Source organism: Eleutherodactylus coqui, chromosome 1, assembly GCF_035609145.1.
Source record: "Eleutherodactylus coqui strain aEleCoq1 chromosome 1, aEleCoq1.hap1, whole genome shotgun sequence".
NCBI lineage: Eukaryota > Metazoa > Chordata > Amphibia > Anura > Eleutherodactylidae > Eleutherodactylus > Eleutherodactylus coqui.
Genome location: NC_089837.1, coordinates 457,250,856 through 457,276,488, shown reverse-complemented (window position 1 = coordinate 457,276,488; position 25,633 = coordinate 457,250,856). Strand labels below are relative to the sequence as shown.

General features: G+C 43.3%; 1 long non-coding RNA gene across 1 annotated transcript; it reads left to right on the top strand.

Moving 5' to 3' along the window:
- The first annotated feature begins 9,232 nt into the window (after nt 1-9,232).
- LOC136582941 (uncharacterized) lies at nt 9,233-12,017 on the top strand. Its single transcript, XR_010787264.1, has 3 exons — nt 9,233-9,435; nt 9,668-9,744; nt 11,270-12,017. It is a non-coding gene; the product is annotated as an uncharacterized lncRNA (long non-coding RNA).
- The last annotated feature ends 13,616 nt before the right edge of the window (nt 12,018-25,633 follow it).

Genomic DNA, 25,633 nt, shown 5'->3' with positions numbered 1-25,633 from the left:
ACCACTTGTACATACATAACTATATACAGGAAATACCCAGGGTAAACCGGTATGGTGCATATCAAAGTGCTAATGACCACTTGTCCGTGAGTGCATTACATGCTCCACCGCTGATCACATGATGGTGACGTCATTGCAGGTCCTAAAGCATAAAACATGCAGAGCCTGACAGCAACCTTGTGTGTGTGATGTGCACGTAGCAGAGCTGTATGTGGTGTGTGACTCGCGGATGTAGCAGAGCTGTGTGGTGTGTGTGACACACACATATAGCAGAGCTATGTGTGGTGCATGTGACACGCACATGTAGCAGAGCTGTGTGTCCCTGTGACACACATGTAGCAGAGCTGTGTGTCTGACACACGCATGTAGCAGAGCTGTGTGTCTGACACACGCATGTAGCAAAGCTGTGTCTAGTGTGACTCACACACGTAGCAGAGCTGTGCATGGTGTGTGTGACACACACATGTACAAAAGCTTTATGTGTGATGCACACGTAGCAGAGCTGTTGTGGTGTGTGTGATGCGTAAATAGCAGAGCTGTGTGTGTGATACGTATGTAGTAGAGCTGAGTGTGGTGTGTGTGACACGTGCATGTAGGAAAGCTTTATGTGTGACGCTTTCAGAGCTGTGTGTGATGCATATGTAGCAGAGCTGTGTGGTGTTTGTGAAGTGCATGTAGCAGAGCTGTATGCGGTGTGTGTGACTCGCGCATGTAGCAGAGCTGTGCCTGGTGTGTGTGTGACACGTGCATGTAGCAGAGCTGTGTGTGTGTGATGTGCATGTAGCAGAGCTGTGTGTGTGATGTGCATGTAGCAGAGCTGTGTGTGTGACACACGCATGTAGCGAAGCTGTGTGTGTGGCCTGGATCCAGCAGAGCTGTGTGTGTGACACGCATGTAGCAGAGCTGTGTGTGGTGTGTGTGACGCGCATGTAGCAGAGCTGTGTGTGATGTGTGTGACATGTATGTAGCAGAGCTATGTGTGGTGTGTGTGTGAGACGCGCATGTAGCAGAGCTGTCTATCTGCCATCAATTTACAGTATACATGAGTTAATTTTTAAAATTGAAAAATATCTAATTTTCACCTTCTGATGTGTGTTCTATGTTCTGTTGTGCATAAAATATGGTTGAATGAGATTTCCAAATCATTGCATTCTTCTTTTCTTAACATGTAGGCCACTTTCACAAGTCAACAAAATCGCACGATTGTGCCATGAAGCGATAGCGTGAGAAAAAGCATTTATGCGAGAGACGCGGCTTCTGCAGGGTCACCATGGTTACATGATCAGAGTTTCACGAAAGTGAACAATAGTCGTTTGCTTATTTTCGCACAGAGCAATAATTGTTCATTAGCCGTTTGCCGACATCATTTGTAGGGGATCTCTATGCAAATTCGTTCTTAAGGCCGGATGCATACGAATGGATACGTAGCAAATACTGTTTCTAATATGTTAAAGGGCTTTTTCCTGCATACTCGTGGAAACCAATTGCAATTTCCGCCAGTGGAGGAAAAATCGCAGCATGTTCTATTTTGGTGCGTATTCCGCATGGACGGCTTCCATTGAAGTCAATGGAAGCCGTCTGACCCGCGGTCCATCCTCAATTTAATTTTCGATAGGTTGCGGGTACCCATGTCATTGCCTAGCGACAGCACGGGAAAAAAGTCTGTACTTCGCATGTCCAGCGACGGCTTGCTGCAGCTATCCGCAGTACAGATAAAGAAAACAAGAGAGGTAGGTGCGGACTCAGGCTGCGGTCAGCGTTGGATTTCGTTGCAGGCTCCCGCATGCAGAATCCGGCCCGTTCATGTGCAGCCGGCCCAAGTCTTTACAAGTACAAACAACTGTGAGTTTGCACCAGACGGCTTTTGATCAACTAGAGACTATTTTTTAGGTGAACTAGATTGAAAGGACTAGCGACTAGTGAGCGGATTATCTCTCATCATCCTGTTGGTGGGTATCTTTTCAGTGCTAATTAGGACATTAGTTGTCCACTTGTAAACTATTAACAGTTTATCCTTAGAATAGGTCATCAATGGTAGTTAGGCAAGTGCCCTCTGCCTGGGACCCCCACTGATCAACCATTCACTGGACTGCTGCACTCATGCACTGAACTGATTTCTGCAGGAAGCAGACAGCTCCGTTCCCACTGCAGTGGCCAGACTTGGCATTATACCCATTCACTTCAATAGGAACTTTGCCTGTAATACTAGGCTTGTTTGTAATACCAAATGTCTATGTGAGGGCTTCAATAGACGAATGTATGTACAAAACAATATAAAAATACCATAAAAGTGCATGTTTCATTTAAAAAACACTGTTGTTTTAAAATATATTTCTTCATGTAGTTTTAAACATTAGACAAGAGCCCTGTATTAAGGGTCCCTTATATGGATGGGCCTCATGTACAGGGCAGAGCCATTTGTGCCATTGATTTCAATGAGAGCCGTGCCTGCAGTTACAAGCGCCAGCCACTACACTGAGCTCGGCGCAGAGGCTTCCACTCCAACCTCTAAGTATTTGAAGCACTGACAGCATGTGCCTGATCAGCTGATCGGTCAGCCGATCAACTATTAATGACCTATCCTCATGATACCTCATCATTAGTTTTTCACTGGCAAACCCCTTTAACTCTCATGGCATGATGAACAAGCCATAAAAATGTAAGTGATGAAGTCTAACATTTGGGATTTGTGGTGCTAACATGAAAGAAGTCTCCATTCTTGTTGGTTGAGTACTTCGGTACTTTGACTTGGCCGTAGAGGTACATTAAAATGGTGCTCCCTGGCAACAGACTACCGACTGTCACTTTGTCAGCACGGGCAGATTGCAGAATTTTAAATGGTCTGTGCCCAATATCAATAACTCTGAATTAATCTTTGGGCCTGAAATGAACATTTTTGTTTCGTGTGCCTTAGTTCAGAATCTATAGGCACTAGAAATTCTAGATCCCGAATTTTCGGAGTTCACGATTACATGCCAGGCCTGCAGATTTTCCCGGTCATTGTGCAAACTGATATACTGTGTTGTCTAGACTCATGGCATGAGAAGCCGGCATGGCATGAAGATTATCTGCACTGGTCATTAAATACAATGTATGAGTTTGCCTAGAGAGTTCCTTGAATGCCATTCATTTTTAAACATAATGTGGAATGTCTATTGAAGCAAATACCATAGAACGGGTTAGTAGGGATTTGTTATATAACCGGCTTGTCTCTTTGTGGACTTTAAAGTGACTTTCTCATGAAGTTAGCCCGTTCTCTAAAGACAACCACGCTGCCAATTACTTGATTGATGTGGACATTGCTTCCAAAACTCCAGTGGTTGGTTGCTTTTGCCGGAAGAAAATACTGCTGTTCATACATCAGTTGAATGGCTTTTTATATGAACTGGTCGGGGCCACCAAAGCGAGAACCCCTCGTTATGGCTCTTCGTGTAGATCCTAGAGGAGATCTAGAGCTTATGAGTTCGCTCTATGCCATCCTAGGCCCTAACAAGAGTCTTGATGAGGAAGCAAGCAGCTTGCTTCTTCATGTTATTCTAATAAAGAAGAGGATTTTTAATGAATGCTGCCTGGTTCTTCTCCTTTTCTGCATTGATGACCAACGGTGGACCCGGGGAGTCGGGACCCTAGCTGGGCTATTGCATAGTGCCTTGCACCAGCGGTGTAACTGAACTTTTGGAGTGCTGCTGTAATTCTTTTTCTTCTTGAAGAGTCTTGATGAAACAACATCAAAGGTGCCCCTTCACTAATCTGCTGTGGCGGCACAGAAATGAAAACCTCTTTCCGAGCCCCCTGTACCATTGCCCAGAGGGGGTAACACAAAAAGTTTGTTTGTCGTGCAATGTGAATTTAGTAAAAATGCAGAATTGCTTGCTGGAGCTGAGATCCTGTACATTGCCCTAGGCACAATTATAAATCTACCATAGACAGGAGTTCATAAGGAAGTAAGGTTTAGTTTTTATTAGAAATATTTAAGAGGTACATGGTATTTGGTACGCAGATACAAATTATAGAGTATAAGCGCTGAATCATTACTGTGAGTCACCGGAGTCCACTAGTCTCTGCAAATCTTTTACCCTGCAAGAAATCGATTCATTATGGATTACTGGGCAGGAAAAATATGTTTCTAAATACAGGGTGGCCCAAAAAAATGTATTCAGACTTCAATATGACAAATATCTGCATACAAGTTTTATTACTAGATTTATAAAGACATCAAAGGCATGTTTGATTTCGGCAATCACATTGGGTGGCCAAAGTGGCCACCATTCACATCCCGATACTTCCCATTTTGGAGAACGACTTCACGAACCACATTGGTTACGGTGTCTACAGGGATTGTCAAGCGTGTTGCCGTCATTCTATTGGTCTCTCTGGACAGCTACATGGTGGTTTTAGCAATGATGCGACTACTGATATCTTTAGAGACAACATCATACTACATATTGCCGTCATAATGCAATTCGGATTTTAAGAAAGGGCAATGATGACAACTATTGAAGTGTTTATACAATGGATTGTGGATGATAGTATAGTATATTGCATAGAGAAATATTGATGGGTTTATGTTTCATCTGTATACAGAGGCCCTCTTGCATCAATTCGTGATCCTTTTTAGGGCTGCCAAATGTCATGGGTAATTGGAGGCATAGTTGGAAGTTCCTCGTTTGAATATAAAATCCGTAAGACATCAGATAGCTGTTGTGTTTCGTGGTTGTAGCATGTTCATTTAATAACAGCGACAGCAAGGAAGTGGAAGATGGGTGACCAGGGTGAGTGTGAGAAGAAGTATGCTCAGTGCCATCTTGTGATAATAGTCACTGGCAGAGCTGATCAGGGTGTGCTAAGACCCTGCAGCTCTACTATCCAAGGGGATCCCGGCGGTTACGTGACCGCCAGCTCGTGTAGTGGAAGAAACACCTCCACTTTCACTTGTTAGCACATATCATTCATTGACCGTTCTGTATCCGGGAAAGGAGAAGGCAGAAAGGGTTAAAAACCACTTCTCCCTTCTCCTTTGGGTTCTCGGCTGTGACTAACAGCTGACAACCTGATCTGCTTCTGCTTGAATGCAGGAGTAGTGGCTTTAATCCCCAACCGTAGTTTAACTATTGTTTGGGATTCAGTGTGGCTGAATCAGTGTGTTGTCAACATAAATCTTTATCTGCATTGCAAATTACAAACTACAGGGTGATTGCATAAATGGTATAAGGGATTATTCACACGGCCATAGGAGTTTTTATATTCGCCCGCTGGTGTTTTTATATTCGCCCGTTTGTGCACCCGTCCGAATGGCACGGGCCCAGCGCATACACGCCGTGCCCACATTGCGGTTGGACAGGGGGAGACAGTTTTGGTCTGCTAAGCTGTTCTCCCCCCTCCCTCCCCGTCGCCGACTCTCTTCAAGGGGAAGAGGCGGGACTGAACTGGAGCTAATATGCCAAGCTCCCGCCCCCTTTCGGCAGCCAGCAATGGGAGGAGGTGGTATGGGGTGGGAGCTTAGCAACTAGCCCCGCCACACCCCCCCCCTTCCCATTGCAAACAGACGGCAAGGGGCAGAGAGGAGGAGGAGAGAGGGGGGAGACAGTTTTGCAGTCATGCTGCTAAACTCCCTCCCACCTCCCTTCTCCGGCCGCTGTCATTGGCTCCCATAGGAGTCTATGGCAGCTGCCGTATTCTGTCCGGGAAAGAGAGTTCCAGGACTATCTGCCCGGCGTTAAATCGACCAGCTGGCGCTTTTACGCTGCGGCAATACACCTGTGTGATCTGATGCATTGGAATTAAAATGCATCAGATGGTAGCTTATATCGGCCAACCGTGAAAACGGCGGCCAATATACGCTTGTGTGAATAAAGCCCAAAAGCTGTACGGAGTGAAGTGGGCCATCTGTATCAAGAGACGAGCATGAGGCTGGCGCACTAGTGAGGCTGCTATGTTCTCTGCCAGAAGCGCTGAGGTTCTTCCAGTTCCTTCAACGGTTCACTCCATTTGCACAATAGGAACTCCATGTGCCGTAATATGCTGCGTCCAGTCGGCACCAAAGTACTGGGTTATCCTTGGTAATGTAGCATGCAGTAATACAGTAGTGGCCCATAGAAGTTTACGGGTGTAATATTATGGCTCCATCCAACTCAGAGTTGTACAAAGCTGGCTATGGGCCTCATATTCGTGCAAAACTAATTTATTCATTACAAAAAGTCACCAAGACGTTGTTGAGACATTAAATGCCACTTGGGTCTCAGTCTTACATAACTTCTGTATTGTACCATCAGAAATGACCAGTACAGCGTTCTATATAATGTTGGTTGGGTTTGTACATTTTATATTCTGCAGAGAAACAAGAATGAATGAGCTCTGCAGTCGTGATAGTCTGCATACATGTAATTGTACGGGCAACGCCCTATGGATCACTGAGTGAGCAGGGAACCTCCCTTGAGCTGACACTGGAATGCATTATGTGTTTATGCTTGTTTCTTAATGGTAGCAATAATAAAGACAAAAAACTGGATTCTTTCCCCCCTCGGGAAGCTGCAGGTAATTTTATACAGCTACAAGTCCCTACAGGCAAGAAAGCTGAAGGTGTGATTCATTTTTTTCATTGGAAAGGGGTCTTATAAACCGGGGGAAGAAAGGTGAAAGTGGAGAAAGGGCACAAACATGCGGCATGTCAGGCTTATAATATGTTTAAACTGCCTAAGGGTTTAAGATGTTTTTTGACTAAAGGAGAGGTCTTCTAGGTCTTCGTGGGACCAAGTGTGATGGTTGAAGTATGTTTATAGTTTATTGTATTTTATTCATATTTTGCATTTGCATTTCTACAGTAGGGTCGGCTTATTTTCAGCGGAATGTTTGCAGTGGGCAGATCAGCCTGCCTCCAAACCTGCGCCATTTAATGCAGATTTTTAGGCCAAATGCACACGAGCAGAAATTCCACAGTGGGATTTCCCGCAGAGTTTCCGCCCGTGCACGCTGCCATAGGATTGCATTAGATAATGCAATCCTATGCAGACAGCCGCGATTTGACTGCGTGAAAAATTGTGCGGTAAACAAATTGCAGCATGTCCTATTTCTGTGCGAGCCCCGCACAGAAACGTCACTCGGGACGCGCCGGCTCTGCACTGCAATGTGCCAGCTGTCGCCCAGAGAGAAAAGACGCCGGGAGCAGGTGAGCTGCACTGGTTATGCAAGAATTCTCACAGCAGGATCCGACTCGGCCGTCTGCAGGAGGCCTAAGCGGGTTTTATTGCATATCTCCTTGCGGATTACTTCCCCTCATTGAGAAGAAGTGAATTTTGCAGCAGAAACGTAAATTAAATTGACATGCTGCAGAATTGAAGTCCGCACCACATGTCAATTCCCGCTTAGTTTTGTGCAGATTAGTTCTGCAGCTTGTGGACAAGATTTTTATTCACTTTGCTGCTACTGAAAATGCTGCGGAAGTTCCAAATGGAGGGCTTGCACAGAAATTTTCTCTGTGTGAAGCCAGTCATAGGCCTCTTTCACATGGGCATCATTTTGACACAGAGTAGGCACGTCAAAAGATGGCATCTAAAAGAACCTATGGTTTCCTATGGGAAACGTCTTTTGCAAAGCTAATGCACATGACTGTATTATCGCAACCTACAACCTTTAAAGGCACCTGTCAGCTCAAACATACTGCCCATACATGTATATCTCTGCTTACTCTAAGCTGAGTGGTCCATTTGGCAGTTTAATCAGTGATTGGCAGCTCCTCCAGTATGTACAGTCATCCACAGATAGCTGTCAATCACTGATAGCTCCGCCCACTGGACTGTTCCGCTCAGAATGTGCAGAGATATAAATGAATAAAATACAAGTTATACTGAATCTTTCCCCATAAAACTATATATCAATCTGCTCAGCAACATCAACTCTATATTATGCAGCCTGTAGTTTGGACAACATGATCCAAGTCTACAGATTCCCTTTAAGATACATGAAGCCATGGCACAGCACACATAGCAGCCTATGGAGCTCTATTGTACCTCTGTATGGCTGCAATTTCATACAGAGACACAGAGCACCTATGGTTCCATAGTGCAGAAATATAGAGGTCTGTGCCCTGTGCATGATGCCTAAGTCAGAGGCGTAACTTGAAGCCTCTGGGCCCAATGAAAACTCTATAACAGGGCCCCCATCTGTAATGTTTTATTCATAGTACTGGACTCCCTATATGGAGAAGAGAGGCCTTATGGACTCCCTAAGGCTCCTGGGCCCGGGTGCAATTGTAACCCCTGCATCCTCTATAGTTAGGCCCTGTCATCTACTTTCCTTGCCAGGATGTCCATTTATAAATATAAATTAGAGTAGAAATGTCATCTATACAATATCCACACAACCCGAATGCAGTTCATAGAGTGCTTCAACACACTATTCCTCTTTCTTGCTTCCAGTTGCTCCTACAATAGGGTATACCTACAAAACATGTCCTCATAAGTGCTCGAGCCACAAATCAGTCTTTAATTACACCTAATGGCCAACCTGAGTCTAATAGTCACAGGCAGGGTCATAGCTATAGTGTAGAGGTTGCATTTGCTACTGGACCTAGGGGCATTAAGGGGCCCAAAAGCCCCTCTATCGAAAACATAAATTATAAATGACACATAGTAGGTAGGAGGGCCTTTTATAGATTTTGCATTAGGGCCCAAGAGCTTTTAGTTACGCCTCTGGCCACAGATATCTTTTTAAGGCTGCCTGTCCCCGGGCGGGTTTGAATTGCATTCCTCGCGGCGATAATCCGGCCGCGGGAAACGCAATGGAAGCTCTCCATAGCTTTGCTATGGAAGGCGCTGCCCCCATGTCAACGAGCGTAGAATCATTGTGATTCTCCGCTTGCTGGCAGCAATTCGCAGCATGCTGCGAATTTACCACGATTCTCCGTGGTCAGCCTATCTGTCAGATAGGCTGACAGCGGAGATCCGTCTGCCGGTTCCTGCTTCTGGGCGGCGGTATCCTGCTGCGGATCTTCGCAACGCCCGTGGACAGGCAGCCTAAGAGCTTCCACCCCAGGTATGTACTCTAAAGTGTAAACCATAGGTGTGAACCATAAAGTGACTGCAGGATGCTTCTGAGTTTTCGACTGTGTCCTCCTGAACACCAGTAGCGCATTCTTACAGTTCCAACAATTGTTAAGAAAAAATATTTTAAAGTCTTTTTTTCAAGTTTGTTGTAATTGAACAAAAAGCTAGTAATCCTTATAATCATGAATTATTGCAAAGCAAGAAGTGTTATTCAGCCCAGCACAGTCCCACGGAGGTTGTAGGTTAATTTGACAGCTTCTCTTGCACCAAGCAGGTGCGTTGACTCCTTAAAATGTTGGAGTTCCAGCTGTCAGAATGGACGGACAGTGATAACATCTAGAAGTGAAGCTAACAAGGTTTTCTGTCCAAGGTTTCCTTCAGGGGGAGCTGCAGGGTAAGAATAGAGTCCTTCATCCTTCTGCTGCTTGTCACAGGTCAACGGTAGGACGGTGCGGCGTTGCTGCCAGGTTGGATTAGTAAGTCAATGGCATGTAGTTATAAGAGGTGCTATGTTTACCTAGGGAAATGAATTGCTTTGTTGTAACACTGAATCAACGCTGTTCTGCTTTGTAAGCGTCTTTCTTCCAATGTCTGAGGTTCTGAGACATTTCTGTCTTCATTTTCAGCTTTTACTCATCAGTTTGCACCATCACTCGCAGGCACTGGGAATCGATCAGCTTGTTGTACAGCCAATATCAGAATGGTAACAGCAGCGAGGACATAAATGTGCTTGTCCTACCAAGTAGACTTATTTTCTATCCACAGCATAATCAGCGAATGTTTGATCACTGGAACCCCCACCAATTTTAATGAGGGTCCGGAGTTTGTCCACACATGCATGCAGACTTACAACTTGGCCGTCCAGTGTCCCCACTTACCATGTGCTATCTGTAACTAGTGTCTTCTGCTTAAAGTGGACTTTGGCCTTCTGTACTTCTTAAAGCTATGCTCCTGCCCATATGACTATGGTGTGTAGAAGTATGAATGGAGCGCTGGTTAAAGGGGTTGCCCAGGATTTTTCAATTTTTTTTCTATTGATGACCTGTCTCTATGGGGTGCAACACTCGGGATCACTGCCGATCAGCTGATTCCCAGAGCCACTGTTGCTACGGACGGTGGAGGAAGGAGATCATTCTGACTGTAGTGCAGTGGCCTGCGTTGGTATTGCAGGTGAAGCTCCTATTGAATTCAATGCAATATTAAGCTTGGCTGCTCCGCTATGGTTCCTGAGCTGTCTGTAGTGACAACGATGCTGGGAATCTAATGGTCCAAGGTCATGTCATGAATAGAAAAAAATCCCAAAAGTCCCCTTTAAGCATGCACCGTGCTTGTCTGTTCAATAAGCAGCCTGCACTACTTTTATCTGTTTTTAATTCAAAATACTCCAATTATAGTCCGTGGAAATTGCTAAAAATATGGACGCTTCTTTATTGTATCTGGATTTCATCAGTATTTCATCTTTAATTAAAAAAATATATCTTATTTGTATAGCGCCAACTTATTCCGCAGCGCTTTCAGGTCATTTATTTATTACTTCCCCCCCAAGCTGGGTGCTCATTTTACTGACCTCGGAAGGATGGAAGGCTGAGTCAACCTTGAGCCAGCTACCTGAACCATGCAGGGATTGAACTTGCAATCTTCAGGTCGTGAATTCATATTTGCCCAGTAGAAAATAAAACCAGTGAAAGCTAATACAGATGAAATACTGATGCGATATGGATACAGTTTCATCTATAATATGTCCATATTGCGAATTCATATTATAGGCGTATGCAAATACGCTTGTGTGAAATTGGCCGCACTGTTATGGCTTCACAGCATCTACATACAAAATGATATTACAGCACATATTAGAACGGTACAACACATAACATAACGTTTCTCTGCATGGACTGTTCCGGCACTAGGACAGTTATAGTCCATTAGGTAATACTAGCACTTAGTTCAAACACATTTCTTGTAAGGGGGTGCGGTACATGACTGTAGACGGCTTGTCTCAGCCACCCCTTACAACTATTTGCAATGTTTTTGCCCCAAGTATAAAATGTAGACATTTGTGATATACGGTTCTAATCACATTTTTACGTAAGTTCTGTAGTAGCTGTCATCCCAGGTATAATTTACGATCGTTGGTTAAGAATACATGAAGATGTCTTGCATGTAAATCATCTTTCTTCTTTGATGAATTTAATTTACATTTCTGTTTCATATTAAAAAAACCTCAAAAGAATGCAGCATGTAACCAAGATGAGTGTGAAAAGTATCAGGAAACGAAGAGTAGCCAATGGCATAAAATGAGCTTACTACATGGATTGAAGAGTGCCAGCGACGCACCCATTCCCAGCTTCGCTGCACACTACAAGGGCATTGTACATACAGGTATAGAATGGTGAAGAACTCCGATGTAAGGCTACACCCTGCAAGTCTATGAAGCATCTACAGTCCAGAGCGATCTAATGACCCTTCTCTTCTACCAAGAGAAATGCTCACTATCTACCAAAAATGACATACAGATTAAAGCATCCATGACTTTTCAGAACAAGCTGCCATGTATGTGTGCAAGAGGTGCAGCACTATTACTTACCATTGTATGGCTTGTATATGGCATTTATCACCAGTTCACCCTTCTGTATCTGTAATTCTCTGTTCTGTCTAGCTGGTGGGAAGAGTCTATCCTTTATCTGTCTTCTATAAACTACTCACAGCAAAAGCTGAGTTAGCTTCCTAACTCTCTATAGCAAACACACACATTGAATCATAGGCTGGTAGAGTTGGAAGGGACCTCCAGGGTCATCGGGTCCAACCCCCTGCTCAGTGCAGGATCACTAAATCATCCCAGACAGATATTTGTCCAGCCTTTGTTTGCACACTTCCATTGAAGGAGAACTCACCACCTCCCGTGGCAACCTGTTCCACTCATTCATCACTCTTAATATCAAAGTTTTGACAGTGAGGGTGATCAAGGAGAACACTGGAGAAGTCTTCACCAGTAGAGATGTGAATAAATAAAAATAAACAACTCACCATTAGCTCTAACAGCTCATTCGTATACATCTTGTTCTCCTCCCTTTCCCTCTTTTCTCCATAGACATCTATGGGCAACTTTACTTCCTATTCTGCCTTGCTATCTTGTAGCCAAGTGTGACAGGTCTGAAGGTGAGTGTAAGAATCAGGTCCACATGGCCTGCGGAGAAGAGTGCACCGGTGGAGACAATATGATTGGGAGTCCGGGGCTTATGGTAGCGGGGGCAGCAAATCAAGGATCTACCGATCGCCACATAAAGTTTGATGTAACTCGGGGGACTCCTTGTGCCCTAGTTTTGGTGTGACTGTATTCCTTGGAGAAATGAATTCCACATTGATTCTGCATGTTAGGTGCTTCAGAAAACACAACACTAATGTGAACAGTTAACTGTTCAAATTAGTCAGCTCCGGTGCTTAGATAGCAGCACCTTACGAAGGAAGATCATGCCAGGGGAGCACCAAATGAAGGCAATCAATAAAATGGTCCTAGAGTGTAACTACCAGTGGCCTGTCTTGCCATAGGCTTCTATGACTCATGGCTAGCAGGAGTTCAGCTTGGTCTACATCAGTGTTTCCCAAACTCCAGTCCTCAGGGATCCCAACAGGTCATGTTTTCAGGATTTCCTCAGTGTTGCACAGGTGATGTAATTATTGTCGGTGCCTCAGACATTGCCACAGGTGTTCTTACTATAGGATATCCTGAAAACATGACCTGTGGAGGTCCAAGAGTACTGGAGTTTGGGAAACACTGGTCTACATCATCCTCCTTTTGTATTCCTCCCCAGAACATGACCGCCACACCACTTCCTCCCCCACTTGACCTGCTCCAGCTCTAAAGAAACAGTACATAAAAAGCATGAAGCAATCTAAAACTAGCAACCCTTATGTTCAGGGTGCCCAGGGGACCCAAGCACTAGTTATCACTGATTCGGCATATCCAGTGAGAATATTAGAAGTGCAGTCTGAAGCCACACGGGAGGTGGATATACCAAAGTTTTTTTGTTCTTTAACCCCTTGAGTGGCAGGTTTCCTACCACCCTGTTGTGCCCACCAGGGCAGGTTTTTTAAAATGGTCTAATCATTGAATTTCAACTAGTTTTGCAGTTGCGTCTCAAGAGCCATAACTTTTTCATTTTTCCATTGACATGGCCATGTGAGGGCTTGTTTTTTGCGGGACAAGTTGTGATTTTTTTAAACAGGGGGGAGGAAAAAAAGAAATGGGGAAAAAAGAAAAAAAGGGGCCATGTCATTAAGGGGTTAAATAATGTATTAACTTCCTTCTCTGGGTCATTACGACGCATGGATACCACATGTGTGATTGTATTTTGGATTTTTTACAAAGTAAAGGGAGACAAGTGTTTTTTTTATTTTTTTAATAATTTTTTTTTAATTTTTTTAAATTTTTTTTTTTGTCCCTTTAGGGGACTTCCACAGGGACCCATCAGGACCCCTGATCACATTCCGGGGGTCCGATGGTGACAGCCCTTTACATGCTGCAGTGACAACCCTTTACATGCTGCAGTCACATAGACTGCAGCATGTAAAGGGTTAACACAGCAGAGATCGGAGGTTTTCTCTGATCTCTGTTGTAAGAGCTGGTACCTAGCTGTCCTCTGACAGCTAACAACCAGCTCTCCCTGCCACAGAGACCATCCGCTTGCTTCTGACAAGCCGATGGTCTCTATGGCAACCTGTAAACAAAGCAGGACATTGCCGACATGTCGGCAATATCTTCTGCTGGTTTTTCAAAGCCCTTGCACTGCTCTGTGTGGGTCTGTGCAGGCAGAGCACACTGTCACAGCTTGTGGCATTGTGCTCTGCAGCTCCCATAGTGATACATAGCCCGGAAATCTTCCGGGCTATATCACTATCGGCAGTGGAGCTCGTCCCCGGAAATTTTCCGGGCGTGCCACTCAAGGGGTTAAGCCAGCAGATAAGGGACATCTAATAAGGGAGGCAGAAAAGACAGCATTATTATTAATGGGGGCAGGAAAGATGGCATTATCAATTATGGTGGCAGAAGGTGGTTATTATTACTTTTAGAGCAGAAGAGTCAGCATTATTACTGATGGAGACAGTAATTATTGTGTGGAGGGCACAAACATGTGTCCCTGGGAATCCACCGGCACCTATATTTCTTCTCCTTGAAGCGTTTCTTTAGAATCATTGCTTGGTTCTCAAAGTCCGTTCTTTTTGTGCAGTTTCTTCTCACTCTTCCTAGTTGACCATAAGGGATATTTTTCTTCCAATGGCGCGCATGGCAACTTCAGAGAGAAGAAATATCCAGACAAATTGGTTCATATGCATATGAAAGAGGAAGAAGAAATAAAAGAATTAACAAGAGAATAGAACAAATATGAAAAGTAGAATGGAAAATGGAAAAAAACGAACTCACCTTTACCGCAAAATACAGTAACCAACATAAGGAGATTAGTGAAATACTGCTGAAGAATTGGTCTATTCTGCAGAGTGACCACTTCCTCACGGGCTCAATAAATGGGAATCCCAGGGTGGTTTTCAGAAAGAACAAAACTATGCAAAATATTTTAGCTCCTTCTCGTCCAGAAAGGGAAAAAAAAAACGGAAATGTAAAAAATAACCCTTTTAAAATACACAATTCGGCACGAAAAGCTGCAAATGCTGCTAACACATAGTATACGGAAGGAAGACGATCAGGATGGGAGAGAAAGAAGAGCTAATACAAATAAAAGCAAAGTATAAGCTGAACTGTGAAACCAATTTTATTATTTACTCATTAGAATGCCCCTGGGGCATAAAATATGTGGGCAGGACTAAAAATGCATTGAGAACCCGTATCGCAAAATATAGATCTAATATAAAAAACTAATTCACCAAGCATAGTATAGCCCGACAATTTACGGAAATCCATGATTGTCAAATTAAAGGTCTCAAAGTCTCCCCACAAGAACACATTCCGTCTAGATCCGTCTAGTCTTTATCACTCAGTATGCACTTAAGGGGGTGTCATTACTGTAAGTGGGCACTAAGCGGGAATAGTACTATGAGGGGGCATTATTGTTATATACCACAGAAAGAGGGCATTATAAAAATGTGTGCGGCACAAATGGGCACTGTTACTATTTAAAGGAGGGCATTATATCTACATGGGGACTATAACCATATAGGGGGTGATATTACAGTGTGGGAGCATTAGTACTGTGCAGGATACAAGGGGAAGCACTGTTATTGCTTGAAGCATTAAGGGGCAATATCTATTTGCCACTATTATTTTTGGGGCACTATCTGTGTGGCACTATTTTTGCAACAGTAAGGCCCTGTTAAAGATGGCTGATCACATTTGAAATACATAAATGCGTAAGTGTTAGTGCAGTTAACTCAGGGGCAGAACTACCGCTGTAACAGTTACACTACACTATGGGTCATGGGGGTCTTGGCCACCGGACCCAGCAGAGAATGTCCTGATGCTAGCCGGTGTTAAGACAACCTCTAGACCCAGCGTAGTAGCAAGTAGATTAGCAGCTATGCTCCTACATGTACACATGCTCTATTATAGAGGCAGCAGCGATAGGTGCTACTCCTAGCTCCCACAACTGAATGATCAGTGTCAGAGTGACAGCAATCAAGGTTATCTACAAGTTGAGGAGTACTGGTTGGGGCTTGGTCTCAGAGCTACCCTCTGTGCCCCAATGGACCAATCTGACGTCGGAAGCAGTGGTCTAAGAGAAGTGATCGCCCGCTTTTGGCAACCTTCAAATCCGCCCCTGGTGTTGATGATAACAAATGCTAAGGCTTTTCCCTTCTATGCATACCCTTGCAATTAAAGAGGTTGTCAGCTGAGGGCATATGGGTGTCATAAACTGGGCACCCCCCACCCAGGATAATCAGTCAGAATATGGAGAGATACTGCATAGATTGGCCTGGGGTACTAAACCCAACCATTTAAATGAACCCCATGTCATGTTCATGTGTCAGCATGTGCCCCTAGGGCTGCAACTAGGATGGGGAGTATCTTTGCAGGACAATTTCTTTTAATGCCGTGAGAATCAATCTGATAATTGTATGTGTATTACAAAATATGATATAGATGCAAATACAGAATATTATATGCAACAATGAATAATGTATACACAGAAACACTTGTATATAATAAAGTAGAGAGCTTATGTTATCTCTGGTTCTAATCGTTAGCATCTCTCCTGTCCTAAGGCCCATTCACACGGCCATATATTTGGGCTGTGTGCTATACAGCTCATATATTCTATGGTCAGCCTATAGCCCATATTTCACATGAACCATCAGTCTCTGCACATCCTATTCTGGTGAGTTTCACGCCACTTGCAAAATGTGATTGTTCTCAGCAAGAGAAACCAAGTAATCTTGTAGATATGATACCTTTTAAAGGCTAAAAAAATTCATGATGTTAATGCGAGCTTGAAGACTTACTCCGAGTCCTTCATCAAAGGATAATGAAATGGATCTGAAGAGGCATGCATATTAATACACACATACTTATGACAAGGCACAGACATGGATGTGATTAATTTGCACTTAAAAGAATAGTCACTGATAAGGGGGTGAAAGTTTTATGGTTCCTGAATTACTGTTGGGGGGGGTTTACCAGGCCAGCAGTGTTATCTGTGCTATAGATTTCTCATACTTCCCACTCACGCATGAATCCTTGTGAAGAATTTAACCTTTCATTAAAAGTATCAAAAGTTATTATGAATTTGTATTCCCAAATTCTTCTATGGCTTTGTGACTTGAAATTGCCTTTCAGTATCCTAACTTTCATATCTTCTATGTCGTGTCCGTAACTACAGACGTACTCGGCCACGACATGCTTTGATGGACGCAGCTGCTATTAGTGAGTATGCCGCTCCCTCTCCCTTCCCTCAGCCCTCTTCATTTGCCGTCCGGCTCCCATAGGAGTCTATTGGAGCTGCAGGCGCCATACCGTCAAAAGATAGGACAGGCGCATCAAAAAATCGTTCATCTCATAGAACCTAAAGGAAACCATGTGTTCTTTTAGATGCGCTTTTCTGATGCACCTACTCAGTTTGTTGTGTCGCGATGCGATAAAAAGGAGGCTCCATAGGGAAACATGGGATATAATAAAATCGCACATTGCAGAAAGATAGAGCATGTCACGATTTTTTGCTCTCGCAAAATCGCATGAGTGAAAACATCGCTGATGGGAAGGAAACCATTGTAAATGGGAGCGAGTGTATGCGGGGATGAGTGATGGGCATTGTTTGCCCGAACTTAGTCCCATCTAAATAGGCCTTTAGAGTGGCTCACTTTTCATTTTGGTTTAAATATTTAATGCTATCCTCTCAAGATTGCAAAAACAGAAGCAGAATTCACAGAGAGATGCTAAATATGTTTATCACCTGCTTTATCAGATGTCCCTGCCTTTATTATGTCTGGTTCATAAATATGGAGATGGTTCAGCTTAGTGTAACATACATAACAGAGAACACATGCAAATCATTGCTGATGGGGTTATATATTTCATTCACTATTAGTAATAGTGTCCTCTTTGTATGCCGCAAAGTGTTTAACGATGCGGCGTGGGACTGGGGGCAGGAAAGGAGTGGGTTAACATTAGCGAGCGGAGGTAGTGGGGGGAGGAGCTAAGACAGGAAGGAGAAAGAGGAGAGCGGGAAAGAGCACAAACAGCCAAGGAAGGGAAGAAGACGGACGCAAAAGAAGCAGACGCCCACCCACCCGCCCTGGCAGGGTGAAGGGTAGAAGGACTTGAGGTGGAATAAGGACTGTTATGGAAGTTGTCACAGCTGGTGAAAGTAGGCCGGGAGCTTCCCATGCGGGCTACGGCGTAGAGGAGAGTTTTCAAGCCCAAGGAAAAACAGGGGCTTACGAACGTCCTGTGGCTGTTACGGTTTAAAAAGTTCAACAGTTTACGGCATGGGAAAGCGTTAGAAAGTTAGATTGAGATAAATTAAGTTAAACTGAAGGTTAAAAAATATGTTTTAAAAATGTTAATAAAGCTGTGGCCAACCCACGTTTTCAGCAAAATGGTGTAAGTATATGTTTATTATAGTATATGTTTATTATAGGTAAGTGAGCATACAATTATGATTATGGTGCCCCCAGTCCTATCAGCCCCAGTAGTAATATTATTACTGAGGCCACTGTGGGGTTTACTATTACTATTGGAGCTACTGTGGGGGTCACTATGAGTACTGAGGCCACTGTGGGGGTCTTTATTACTACTGGAGCTACTGTGAAGATCGCTATTACTACAGAGGCCATTGTGGGAGTCACTACTACTACAGATGCCACTGTGGATGTCACTATTACTACTGGAGCTACTGTGGGGGTCACTATTACTACTGAAGACACTGTGGGAGACACTTTTACTACTGAGGACCCTGTGGGGGTCACTATTAATACTGGGACCGATATAGGGGACACTATTACTACTGGGACCGATGTAGGAGACACTATTACTACTACAGCTGATATAGGGGACACTATTATTACTGAGGCCAATGTGGGGGTCACTATTACTACTGGAGCTACTGTGAGGGACACTATTACTAGTTTGCCCGATCTTCGTCCCATCTAAATAGTCCTTTAGAGTAGCCCACTTTTCATTTCAATTTAAATATGTGATGCTATTCTCTCAAGATGGCAAAAACAGAAGCAGAATTAACAGAGAGATGCTAAATCTGTTTATCACCTGCTTTATCAGATATCCCTGCCTTTATTATGTCTGGTTTATAAATATGGAGATGGTTCAGCTTAGTGTAACATACATAACAGAGAACACATGCAAATCATTGCTGCTGGGGTTATATATTTCATTCACTATTAGTAATAGTATCCCCTATATCAGCCCCAGTAGTAATATTATTATTACTGGGGCCATTGTAGGGGTCACTATTACTACTAGAGCTACTGTGAGGGTCACTATTACTACTGAAGACACTGTGGGGGACAGTATTACTACTGAGGCCACTGTGGGGGTCACTACTACTGCTGAGGCCACTGTGTTGGTCACTATTACTACTGGAGCTACTGTGAGAGTCACTATTTTTTTCAGCATTGACTCCTTGTCTGGTCAGATGGCTTGATAAAGGCCAATGTGTGGCCGAAACGTTGCCTGAATTGGCTACATGGATTAATAAAGCTTTTGTTTTTATGTTGAATAATTAGTTGTACCCTTATATGCTGCCACATTTGCATACTATTACTACTGAAGACACTGTGGGGGGCAGTATTACTACTAAGGCCACTCTGGGGGTCCCTATTACTACTAAGACCAATATGGGGGACACTATTACTCCTGGGACATATATAGGGGACACTATTATTACTGCAGCTGATAGAGAGGATACTATTACTACTGAGGCCACTGTTTGGGTCACTATTACTACTGGAACTACTGTGAGGGTCACTATTACTACTGAAGAAACTGTGGGGGGCAGTATTACTACTGAGGCCACTGTGGGGGTCACTATTACTGCTGAGCCCACTGTGAGGGTCCCTATTACTACTGGGACTGATATAGGGAACACTATTACTATTGTGGCTGATATGGGGAACACTATTACTACTAAGGCCACTGTGGGGGTCTCTATTACTACTGGAGCTACTGTGAGGGACACTATTACTACTGAGGCCACCGTGGGGGTCACTATTACTACTGGGACTGATATAGAGGACACTATTACTATTACAGCTGATATGGGGCACACTATTACTACTGAGGCCACTGTGGGGGGCACTATTACTATTGGGACCAATATATGGACACTATTACTACTAAGGACACAGTGGGGTCACTGTTACTACTGGGGCCAAGATAGGGGGCACTTATTACTGAGGCTACTGTGGGAGACAATATTACTAGTGAGGTCACTCTGCATGTGGCAGCATAGCTCAAGCTGACTTACGATATGTTTACACGTGGTCGAAATGCTGCGGAATGTCCACAGTGGAAATTTCCAATGCACATTCCGCAGCATTTCTGCATTGAAAAAACTGTAAAAATCCGTAACATTGGTGCAAATTTTGACTGGAAATCAGCGCGTATCTGCAGTTGATTTCATACAATCCGGAACATCTTGCTGTGAGAAGTGCGCGCACTCACAGGTGCCCTGGAAAGGGTTGTGTCAGGAGGAATCAAGTGACTACTGCATGGTAAAATTCTTTATTTTCCAAAACTGCAAACCGGGACCTAGCTTTGGCTTGTGTGAGGACAGACACAAGGTATAGAGCACAGCTTTTGATGGCGTCCCTCTGTTGGAACAATCCATCTTGTAGTGCCCAGAAAAATCACTGATACTCCCTCAGCAGCCAGGGGTCGCAGCCTAACTCTGGTGGGCCTCTAATGCAAAGACTTATAAAGCAGTGTTCTCTGGGCAGCCCATTGGATACAGCTCACTGATGTCCTGTTGAGTCTCACAGATTGCGTCACATGGGGCAAATCTCTCACCTGTCATCTCCGAGAGCCGCTGTCCACCTTACGCTTTGTCACTCAGCTACACACTTTGTAAAGTAACAGTATATGAATAAAACAACACAAGATATCAAAAAAGGAACTTGGCTGCTAGACCACTTCTGCATCAGCAGCTTGAGTAGTTGTCTTTTGTGAGGATACTGCATGGAGTAACTCATATTTCTGCTATGTGGACCCTTGGGATGATGACTTGGGTTGTGGGAAGTACTTTATGACATTTATACCTAAATTTTGAGCTTCAACGAAAGGTGTTCTTTAATGTTCAAACATGTTGTAATATGTAAGTGCAACCACACATAGAAATAACTGCCAACATGGGAACAAGCGGCCTCTACCTCCATACTTTAGATTATCAAGTAGTACTGTTGATATTCCAAGATCTGCCAAAAAATAGCTGGGGCCGGGGACTCCCTCCAAAGTTTTTATTAAGGTGTCACCACTGATCTTGATCATACTAAGTGCCCATAAAACTAGGAACTAACCATTTGGGACAAGGCCAATAGAGGTGGTTCTCATATACATTAATTATGTACATGTTAATCATCATCTTTCATCTCCTTTCAAACAATATACTAATTGATCTCTTGCATGTGCTTGTTTTTACGGTTCTGCCCTATTGGAAGCACGCACATCTTTACTACATTGTCTGTAGAGGATGGATATGTATAGTTTAGAGCAAGAATAATTTCCTTTTACATGAAAATCAAAATAAAAGCTTTCTTACCTATGAAACAAAGAGTATCTCCTGCTCTGGAGGACCCAGCATGTCCATCAATCACACAGAAAGCCCATTATTTTAAGTGCAAACTGTGTAATTCCTCTTTTGCCCTGTGGTTGCACTGCAGGGGAATTAAACACTTGCTTTTGGGTTCCCTCACAGGTTACATCTGATTGCTGAGGGTCCCAGGACAACCTGTCATTACCTTGATGTCATGAGGTCCGTCTAACAAAAAAGGTTCATTCAAAGTGGACAGACCCCTTTAACTGCAGTAAATGGGGTGTGGTTGTTAAACAATCAGATCTGTCCAGTTAGACAAATTAGAAAAATGTACAAATACATTACAGTAGAAGGTTTTTTTTATAATGTGAATTTTCTAGGAGAAAAATAAATTCTGCATTTCCATGTAAAATACCATGAATTTGCAAAGCATTAACTGGAAAATTAAGAAAACATTCAAAGTTTTGATGCCGTATTCCGAGATTTTCCGAAATACGGTGGCTGACAGATAGGGGGAGCTAAGGATTTGGTATGTTATCCAGGCGTAGGTGATGACAGCTATAATTTTAGGCTGATTTGGACATACCTATTTATATCTGTTGAGAAATACTATAAAATGATGAGAAAACGCAATAAAGAACTTATACTGACTAATGGCAAATTATAGGGTTTAAAATGCTTCGGTGAGGGGAGTGGCTCTGATAATAACACGATTTTTATGGTGACATACTGCAGTTCTTAGTAACAACCTGTTATATCCCATATGCACTGACCAAGGACAGGCTTGTTAAAAGTGTGGTTCTCATTTACATTACATTATAATTTTCTCTTTAATTATTGCGCTCATTATCATTTTTATATAAGGAGACGATTGGCTGGGGCGCAGCTGACTCATGTGATATATGGCCTTGTTTCTCCATTTCTGTGAATTAAAGACAGGGATGCGATCAACAGGAAACGAGTGAATAATCATTAGGTGTTCGATCACTTCACATGTTAACAGCAGGAAATAATTGGTAGCGATTGGGCGATTATTGCAGAAATTCTAATAAGCTCTCTAGGGAACTATTACATGAGCACCATTAATGCTCACAATTTGGCTCTGACTGCCAGGCCTAACCTGAATTTGCAAATTCAGTTTGGTAATTATTAGTAAATCATGAGTGGTAGTTGTGGCCACTGGTGCTTATATACTAGCGCCCTTAAACTTGTAAACTCCTAGTTACAGAGATTTGGGACATGGTAGATCAAATGGTTGTTAAATAGCTATTTCCGACACAATTGGTCATAGGACCTCCAGGTAAAAACGGGTGATGTTTTTGAGGTATGGCTTAACACTGAGTGTGATTTGGCAGTTATGTCTCCTATATCTCCAAACCATTCCCCTGTACAGCTATCCAACATACACATGTACACTGGCATAATGATAGTGGATGTGGTTGCACCCAGGCCCAGGAGCCTTACGAGGCCCATAAGGCCTCTTTTCTCCATATAGGGAGCCCAGTACTATTAATAAAGCATTATAGATGGAGACCTGTTGCAAGTTTTGCATTGATGCCGAAGGAGCTTCAAGTTACGCCTCTGCATTAAGGGGTTAATAGAAGTTGGGGAGCCCCAAGATAAACTTTTGCACCTGGGCCCCTGAGCCTTTAGCTATGCCCCTGCATATGTACTCAGCAGATAAACTGTACAGTATCTCTACCATATACACTGCAGAGTTTTTACTTTAACTGGCCAACCAGTAAAAATACCGATCATGCCGGTGATCCATTGTCTTGGTGGCAAGGTACGTACTCTATCAAAAGTAGCATGTTTTACATAGTCCAATGGGGAGATGCCTGTTAAAGAATATTCTGTGTTCAACTGATCATAGCCACGTTGTTCACCACCACCAAATATGGTGGGGAACTTTCATAAACTAGTAGCAGTTACTGTGACTTTATTGTCGCTATTACTAATAGAAACGTGACTGTGACAGTAAATCTGGCGATGGGCTTTCATGAATATAGAACTACGAAAAAATGGCATTTTGTTAAGCACTTACGGAAAAGAATTAATATAATTGCATTAGTCAATGTTCTATAATATGTTTGTGTAAACTGCTCAGGAAGATAGCCAACTTTAAGTAATCGGTGAACACAAGGAACTGAGCACGAAGCCAACCTGTTATTAAGCTGGTTTCACATTTAGCGTTCTTTGCCAGAACACATAGTTTTATTACGGTCTTTTTCTGGCGCTTTTTTCCTGCATTTTTTTTTTGCAACAGAAAATGCAAAAATTCCAGATGTTAACTGTAAGTCAAAAGGGAGTTATTAAACATACTACAAACAATGCATTGTTTTTGTGGCATTTTCCCTCACTTTTGGTCTTGTTTTGGGGTCAGTAGTGTTTTTTTGCAAATCACATCATGCTCTAGGTTTCAGGCAATAGGTTTCTCTGAAAAATAGGCCGGCTTTACACGGGTGGGAAAATCTTGCGAGATTTTTGCATTGTGAGATGCACAGATATGTAGCTCATTCTTTTGAATGGGGTCGTACACATGGACAATGTGGTGCATGCGGGAATCAAACCGCGGCATGTCCTACCTTGTGTGTGCCCTCGCATTGCTCTGCAAATTGTTTTCAATGGGACCCGACGCAGCATCGGACCATGTGCAAAGTGCATGTGATGCGATGAAAGGTCTCCAATTGAAAACAATGGAAGAAACTCCGCAAACCTCTGCCGCAGCGGCAGTTCCCTGCATACCGGAAATGACGTGAGGCTGTGTTACCTATTAAAACGCATTGCATCCTCGGAGCTTTCGATCGCAAGGGCGATCTCGGTCTGCGATTCACGTCTGGAGTTAGCTTAAGCTGCCGTGGGTCCCATTGAAGACTATGGGTGGTGTGATGCGAGAACCCGCACAAGATGGAATGTGCTGCGATTTAATTGCAAGAAATCGCTCACGTATATGACCCCATTCAAAGAATGGGGTTCCTATTTGTGCGTCTCGCCCGTGTGAAGCAGGCCTAAGAACACTAGCACAATGGAATTCACAGCATATTTTACAAGGTAGAAAAATGCTACAAAAAAACTCTTTAAAGGAAACCTAACAAAGCGAGTCTGGCTGGTAGCTTGGTCAAGAAAAGAAGAGTAACCAGTTTGTGAAAAATGGCCTATGAGTATAGGGTGTGTCCATCTAGCTGACAGATAGCGAAACTGAGCTGCACATTTCGGTTAGCAGACAGAGCACTTATACGCTCCTTGTCCTATGTTGGGTGTAACAAGCATATCATTATGTAATTGACTTTCCACCCTATTCCATTCATTTAATTAAACTATGACCACAAATAGTGAAGGCTTCTGCTTGAACTTCAGGCCATGTTTAAGTTAGGGCCTATTCAGACAGGTGTATTTTAGACCACCTGCTGCCCATACATTCCATAGACAACACATGGACTCATTATAGCCAGTCTAATATGTTAGCTACTATTAGTTTTTGATAAACTACTGTGGACTTTGAGGAATAAATGATCAGTCCTTCAATAAGTATGCTATTGAAGTGGAGGTTCTGGGGCCAAGCGCTCCTGTAAACAAGTGTATTAGAGTGAGTGTTAAGGCAGCAGTATACAGTCCTAAGCTCTTGCTCATGACCTGAAGGTTGCAGGTTCAATACCTTGAAGATGACTGGAGAAGGCAATGGCAAACCAACCCGCAAAAACAGTCTGCCAAGAAAATGTCACAATGTGATGTCACCCTAGGAGTCCGTCATGACTTGGTGCTTGCACCAGCGGACTTTACCTTACCTACAACCAGAGTCGTAGCACGGCACCCGTAGACTTCTGTGTGGCCCAACTGTACCTCTGTATGTCCCTGATTTCATATGGCGGACATACAGAGGTACAGTTGGGATTTCATTAGGAAAGAAACCATAGCATGCTCCATCAAATGCTAGATTGTGAAGATATTCCCACCTGGAAAAAAATATTTTTATTGGAAAATACTTGATAAGACAGAGGTATGGTGTCACAGGTAGAGACTGTGTACATGGCGCTGCAGAGTGCATGTGGCCTAAGCTGCATAGCAAATTTTACTAGTACCCATACAATCTTGTAAATCATTTAGATGATTTAATTTTAAAAACTCCAGCAAAATGTTATTTACTTTGCTACCTAAAAGGAGTTTATCCCATTTCTATGTTTGCTAACCTATAATCAAAGGGACTCACTTTAATAAATTTAAGCCTGCAGTATCACACTGAGCCACTGCACAATGTACGGAGCTGTCTGCTTCCAGCAGCAAAGCAGCTCTATACATTAGAACATTGGCCCCAATAATCAGCTGATCGGTAGCACTCCTCCAGGAATCGTTGACTTTGATTGGTTTAGACTGCTTTCAAATGGG